Genomic DNA, 7,541 nt, shown 5'->3' on the forward strand with positions numbered 1-7,541 from the left:
CTTCCTCAGTGTGCCCTGAGCTCTCAGCAAGAAGTTTCACTAGCATGGAGGTGGCTCCTCTGGTGGCTATCTGGCTGCATTGGATGCAGATACCACAGCAACAGTACAGACACATGCAAGAGAAAACTCAGATTAAGGTAATGATTCCCAAAATAAGTAACATTTGTTTCCATCAAGAGCCCCATGATTGGAACCACTGATTTATTAAGTCCCCTAGTCTGGGGGTCGGATCACTCAGGGTGTTCACTTGTGTCCTCATGTGATTTAATAAAGATGACAAGTTAGCAGACTCATCAAGTATGAGCACACAACATTTTGTTTAAAAAATGGAACCGTTGCATCCCTGTGAGGCAGTAACAATGTCTAAAACCATCCTATTTTGGAGAACAGCTTTTCTCATTAGAGACAGTTCAGTGTTCAGTAAGAACAGGTTTTGTTGGCTATCATTTAAGGTTTGCTGGTTGGATTTAGCAAGGGCTTCTATGTGTGCTATAACATCCTCCAGTCCAATGGAGGGGACAAAGACAGCGGCCAAATGATCATACCAGTGGAAAACAGAACATGTCCATCTGGCCTTGAGGAGAGGGAGGATGGCAGCTTTAGGAACTTGACCTGGTTGTGCATACTGTACGTGTTGGCCAGGGAAGGCAACACTGTGAGACATCAGCAGATGGATTGGGGGCAGGATGTGCCAGGTGAGGACCTTCACTTGCTCCTCTCTCGATGGTGTATGTTCCGTTCCAGATATAGTACATTTCAACAGGTCCAGCTTGTAGCAGGACAGCAGGATCCCAGTGGAGACTGAGTAGTTCCACTTCACCCACTGGTGCAAAGTAACTCATCCATCCCAGTGGGATGTCTCATTGCAAACTCCAATAGATAACTCCTTCCCCAGGCGTGATGGTGCTTGGTGTTCTCAGCAACATAGCACATGATCCATAGTATGAGTTGGGCAATAGCTGTTTTCCGTGACTTTCATAGCTTTATATCATGGGTGTCTTGGCAGGGATCCCCAACCTAGTATATGGGCTAATAGGCCCTACTCGTTGATCATTCAAATGTGTTAAACCTAGGACAGTACTTTAGTCCACCTGGCCAAGGTGGTTTTACCTGTTAGTAATTTAATCTGCTCCTTTAATAGTCCATTTTTCCTTTCCATTTACCGAGCTGCTTGTGAGTTATAGGGAAAATGGAACCTCCATTCAACGTCATGTTTCCCAATTCAGTATATCAAGACCTTTGTAGTCTGACCACTGATCACTGTCAAGTTGAGGAGAGTATCTGTACATGGTACTCAACATCTCTAATCCCCTAATGGTGGCAGCCTGGTTTATGTGATGACAGGGGATAGATTTGGTTAGACCAAATGCAGTGTCCACACAAACCAGAGCATATTTAGAACCCTTACTTGGAAGCAGGGAGTGAAAATAATCAATTTGTCAATCTGGTGGGAATTCTGGTGGATGGCCCCAGACTCCTCTGGCAGTTGCCTTGGATGTTGTTTACACATAGGACATGCTGCTGCTGCATTAACAAAGTCACTGTGTTTCAAAGACAATCTGGCATCCTTGGCATTATGCCATCCCACCCAGGTGCTGCATCCAATCTGCTGTATCTACTGAAGGACCAGTTGTCAGGGTTTGTATCTGGGCTAGGGCATCAGCCTCCTAATTGCCAGCACCATGTGAGCCAAGACATGGGAAACAGTGAGGACTACCTTGGGCTCTTGTGGGTAAACCCAAATGTTTTTCCACATATCTTGACCCTACAAGGGCTTATTCGTGATCATCCAGCCCTCAGATTCCCATTGTCCAAGCCATAAGTTTAATCCCTTTAGAACAGCCCAACTGTCAGTGCAAAGGGTTAATAGCCAAGGCTCATAGGCTCATTGAGTGATCATCAGCCAGAGCACTCTGAGTTTAGCCTGCTGACTGCTTCAGTTTGTTCCTGTTCCCAGGCATTAGTGGAAATTTTCCCACTCCCTTCTTACAGGCCACAGGAGTTGCCACAGAGATAAGGATGGGGGCGTTTGGAAGGTCTACATACTCTACCGGGCCTAGTAGCACCTGCATTTCTAGAGATAGTGGGCTGGCAGACATGGTGCTCCTCTGCTGCAAATAGGCATGCCTCATAGTCAAAGAGGGAGTTTGAGCCGTGACAGAAGTGGGTCGATGGAATATATTCTCAACTGACCTCTTGATAGGAAGGGAAGTTCTTACCATTATATGCTATTCATTTGTGGGAAGTCCTACCTCGAGGAGCACCTGTACACTGCTAGGAGCTGTTGCTCTGTGGGGGTATATCAGGTTTCTGCCCCCTTCCGGAGCTAGAACCAAAACCTAGGAGAGAGTACCTAGCTGGTACTCTCTGCTTCTGTTGTCTCTGCCATAGTGCCCAACCCATACCTTCTGGAGTTGCAGACACGTCTAACCTAACTCAAATGGCATCCCTACTTGGGAGATGCCCAGAGTTTTCATCTGTTTTGCTAGTATTTTTGCTTTCTCAAAGACAGCTTGTTGCTCTGATCCCCAGTCACACACATGCCCTTTCTTTACCAGGTGGTATAAGGAATGGAAGTGCTGTACCAGGTGGGGAATAAAAGTTCTCCAAAACCCCCAAACCCCCAAATCCCTACAAAGGCTTGTACCTCTTTCACATTCTTAGGGGTTGGGTAGGCTTGCATTTTATCAACCAAACAACTCCCAAAACGTTATGGCAGGGCTTGGGCTTTGAATTTTCTGTGTGTTCACTGCCCATCCTCTCCCTTGCAGAGGTTCCAGCAGTCTGCAGAGTGTCCTGCAGCAGAGGCAAGTCTCACTTGGGATGAGATTTGAGACCTTTTTGAGTTGACCTTTAGATCTGGGACTTGATGTTTGATGCTGAAATGGGCTAAGACTTTTAGAAGCGTTGGGATGAGATGAATATATTTTTTACATATAATGGATGTGAATTATTAGACATCAGACAGTGGACTGTTGTGGGTTGAATATTATCTCCCTAAAAGTGAGTGACCTTGAATGTGACCTTACTTGGAGATAGGGTCTTTGCAGATATAAATAGTTAAGAAAAGGTCATACTTGGTTATGGTGGGCCCTAATCCATGACTGGTGTCCCTATAGGAAGGTAAAACAGAGATACGGAAACATACACAGAGGGAAAACATGTGAAGATGGAGGCAGAGATTGGAGTTATGCTGCCATAAACCAAGGGATGCCAAGGATTGCTGGCAAACATCAGAAGATAGTAAGAGACAAGAAAAGCCCCAGGGAAGGATCAGAGAGAACAGGGACCTGCTAATACCTTAATTTCAGATTTCCAGCTTCCAGAACTATGAGACAATAAGTGTTTGTTGCATTAAGCCATTAAGTTTTTGGTGCTTCTTACAGTAGCTGTAGGAAACCGAGACATCATATTATATTACTGACTTCTTAAACTCATACTAGCCTCTATGTAACTCACTTTGTTACAACTGCATTGGTCTTACTGCCACTCTAAGAACACATAAAGTATGTTCCTGCCTCAGAATATTTGCATTTGAGAAGCCTCTGTCCACACCATTCTTTCCACAGATCTATAAATGGCTTATTCCCTCAACATTCCAGGTCTTTACTAAATATCCTATTCTCACTGAGGTCTTACATGACCAGCTGAAAACAACCTCTGTCTCTAATTTCCTCACTCCCTTCTAAATTTTTCTGAAGCATTTGCAGCTAACATACTATATATTTCATCTATTTACCTTGTTATTTGTCAGTTTTCACATCTAGAGTGTAATCTGATTGAAGACAAGGGATTTTTTGTTTTTGCTGTTCAGATGTTTATTACATAGTAGTTTCTCAATGGATATTTATTAAATGAATTAATTATTTTATAAAATTGTATTAGACTACTTAAAATATGGCTTTGCTGATATAAAGGCATTGATGTTGAAGATACATGTGAAAAGTTTTAATTATCTCATTGGGTTATTGAATGAGTTATATGACAGAGTATTGTAAAGTCTATAATAATCACTCAAAATATAGTAGCTATTTTCACTAGAATGTAAGCTTGAATATAGTAGCAAATTTTTTTTAATGTTGATTTACTCAGCAATGTTTAGAACTTGACCTGCTTCATTGTAGATAATTCATAAGTATTTGTTGAATTTATATTGGCTATGAAGTAATTGAAACAAACTTTAACATTTCAAAGTGAACATTTTTAGGGACTTCCCTGGTGGTGCAGTGGTTAAGAATTCTCCTGCCAATGCAGGGGACATGGATTCAATCCCTGGTCCAGGAAGATCCCACATGCCATGGAGCAACAAAGCCCGTGTACCACAACTACTGAGCCTGTGCTCTAGAGCCCACGAGCCACAACTACTGAGCCTGCATGCTGCAACTACTGAAGCCCGCGCACCTAGAGTCTGTGCTCCACAGCAAGAGAAGCCACCGCAATGAGAAACCCATGCACCACAACGAAGAGTAGCCCCTGCTCGCTGCAACTAGAGAAAGCCTGAGCACAACAGAGAAGACCCAACACAGCCAAAAATAAATAAAATAAAATAAAATAAAAACAAAGTGAACATTTTTTAGAAGTATTTTAAACTCATTGAAAAGTTTTGAGGAGGAAAGTGACATAATACATTTTAAGTATTGGAAGTAAATTTTTATGGCTACTGGGTAACTGTGGATTGCAGGAGGTCATGAATGAAACAGGAAGATAAGTTAGAAAATTGTTACACTAGTCCAAGTGAAAATTCTGGGTTTCAATTGAAAAAGTATATATTGAGAGACATAGAAAAAAATTTAATATTTCTAGAGGTATAATTAAAAATGATTACATATGGAGTAAAGGAGATGGGGATTCCTCAAGAAGCCATTTTTCTGGCTTTGGAAACTGGATTGATGATGGTATGATTTACTCATCAGTAGAAGACTGAGATATGGGTAAATTTGATGTGGAAAATTCATTTTAGTTTTGGACATATTAAGTTTGAGATACCTTTGAGTCATCTAAGTGAAGCTATGAAGAAAGAAGCCGAGTCATCAGGTCAAGAGCTCAGAAGTAATACTTACCTGGCAGGGGAGATACCATGATCACGAAGGTGGTTTTCCCAGGGCAAGGCTTATCCATTGCACTCCGGATGTGCTGACCCCTGCGATTTCCCCAAATGTGGGAAACTCGACTGCATAATTTGTGGTAGTGGGGGACTGCGTTCGCGCTTTCCCCTGACATTCTTTGAAGTTTAAATAATAGAGGGGTGTTGATCGCTCTGGAACTTTACTTCTTTAGTTGTTTTTTGGGTTTTTATTTCGCGGTGGGCTAAACAACGGTGCTTCGAAAATACAGTGTGACGAGTTGCTGATCCATTTATTTACACCGTGGGTGTTGCGGGTTCCGTTTTTTTTTAAAAAAAAAATAAAAAAAAAATAAAAAAAAAAAAAAAAAAAAAAAAGAGCTCAGAAGTAAGTTTTGTACTAGAGATAAAAAAATCTGTTAGTTTGTGATATATAGATAATTCCTAAAACCAAGACAATGAAGAAAGAGATGAGATGAGGTGAAAGCTTAAGAATTCAAGATGTCAAAAAGATATGGAATCACCAGCAAAAATATTGGAGAAGAAGCAGCTGCTGAAGATGTAGGAAGAAAACGAGAAGATATACTGTTATGGAAGTCAAGAGTCTTAAAAGAATAGTACCAAGAGTTGACTAACTTTTCAACTCTTTTTTTATTCTGAGGCTCAGAGATGACATCACCATAGAGCCCTACTGAATGGCTTATGGCTTAGTTTTCACCTGTTTGTCACTCTTTGCTCAGAAATACTGTCTTTTCTTGGCCAACTAGCTCTAGTCTACATTCTCAATCCAGCCATGGTAATAATTCAAGAGCCCTGCCTGGTTTTACCGAAACACCCACTTTAATTTAATTTTATGTCTCCTATACCCATCCACTCAAACTTTTCAGTTGTTCTCATCAACACTTTTTTTAAAATTCCAATTGTCCTATTATTTCTTTGTGCTGCATGCATTTAAACTTAAACAAAAACTAATAGGCAGTGAAACAGTGAAATAAAAACAAAGAAAACAGTAGAAAGATTCAAATTACAAAATAAGGCAGTTTGACTTACTATGTGATGATTTTTACTGTGTTGTTGGCTATTGTACATGACAACTCATACCCTAATAACACAGCCTATAATTAATGTATTAGATTTATTTTATGCCACTTTACAGATAGTAAAGTATAGCATTTGATTCAGATGAAAAGTTGGGCATACAAATACCCTTCTATTGCTAATATGTAAACCATTGATTTTCTAGAGATCTTTTGTAATACATTTCAGAGAAACGTTGTGTTTGGGGTAGCGTTGAACTCTGCTTTTTTTCATGTAAACAATGAATGTCCTGAAAGGTGAATTTCTTCAGAGATTTTTATTTACAATGAAAGATTTTATGACTCCTGGGAGGGCCCAATTCTAACAACTATTTTAGCTCCTCTGGCAGTTTCTCAAAACTCTCTCTTCACATGCCTGAGGCCAGAGAAGTTAGAATTCATATACCTGGAGATTCTAGGAACATGGACAATCATAAAAATCCTTTGAAGGTTTTGTGTTTTATCAGAAAACATAAGTAAAATTTTAATTTTGTTATATATGTTTGTTTTATTATAAAGTAGTGTTCTTCTTTTCCTAGTTAATTGCAGTAAAATCTATACACCTGGAAGTTGTTCAGTGTTTATCAGAGGGGGCTCTGTGTACATCTGGAACATTCTCTTGTAGGCTCAGAAATATCAGTTTGTTAAAATTAAAGAAATATTTGATGAAGGAGAACTAAAGAAAGTAGAGGGGAAAAATAGCCAGAGAGAAGAATATTCTAAGAGGGATTACAGTAGGAAAAATAGGACAAGGATGTTTGATTTAGGACTTCCTGCTCTTTTTAGGTGTATTCCCCACAATTTTTTAAAAGCTATATTTCTCAGTTTTTCACTTTCCTTTAAATTTATCTATAGCATAAGATAAACATTACACCTATGATGTAAGCCCTTGTGTTTGACTTTTGTTGGCTTAAAATATACAACTGTCTGATATAAATTTAAGATTTTGAACACGTCTCCTGAAATCTCATTGAAATTAAGGGAATTTTTAAAAATGATATAGAATTGCATGATGCAAAGCACAACAAAAGCAAAATGTATAGGGGAATTAAAACCTAATCACATGGAAATGGAGATGCTGAGAAAAAAGCCAGTTGTGTTGCAGAATCCCGTCTGGCATTCCAGGAGCTGATAAGGGACAAGTGCTTGAAGTCCCATTCTTGAGACTATAAAATTTCCCTTATTACCCCCACTCTTCAACAAACCTAATATAAAATATCTAGAACTTCTCTGGCTCCATTTCTCCAGAGAATAAAACCTCCATCTCCCAATATTGTGAGAGAGGGGTAATTACCAGTATGCATCAGAAAGAAGTTGGAATCTGAGGGGTCAAATATTTATTTTTACAGACATTCAACAAATTCTGCTATTGGTTGTTCCCTGTCCTTCACTCTCACTCCAAA

At 39.8% G+C, this 7,541-nt stretch overlaps 1 non-coding gene across 1 annotated transcript; it reads left to right on the plus strand.

Moving 5' to 3' along the window:
• Positions 1-5,052: 5,052 nt before the first annotated feature.
• On the plus strand, positions 5,053-5,216 carry LOC114238849 (U1 spliceosomal RNA). Its single transcript, XR_009006363.1, has one exon. It is a non-coding gene; the product is annotated as a U1 spliceosomal RNA (small nuclear RNA).
• The last annotated feature ends 2,325 nt before the right edge of the window (positions 5,217-7,541 follow it).

Source organism: Balaenoptera acutorostrata, chromosome 1 (genome assembly GCF_949987535.1).
Source record: "Balaenoptera acutorostrata chromosome 1, mBalAcu1.1, whole genome shotgun sequence".
NCBI lineage: Eukaryota > Metazoa > Chordata > Mammalia > Artiodactyla > Balaenopteridae > Balaenoptera > Balaenoptera acutorostrata.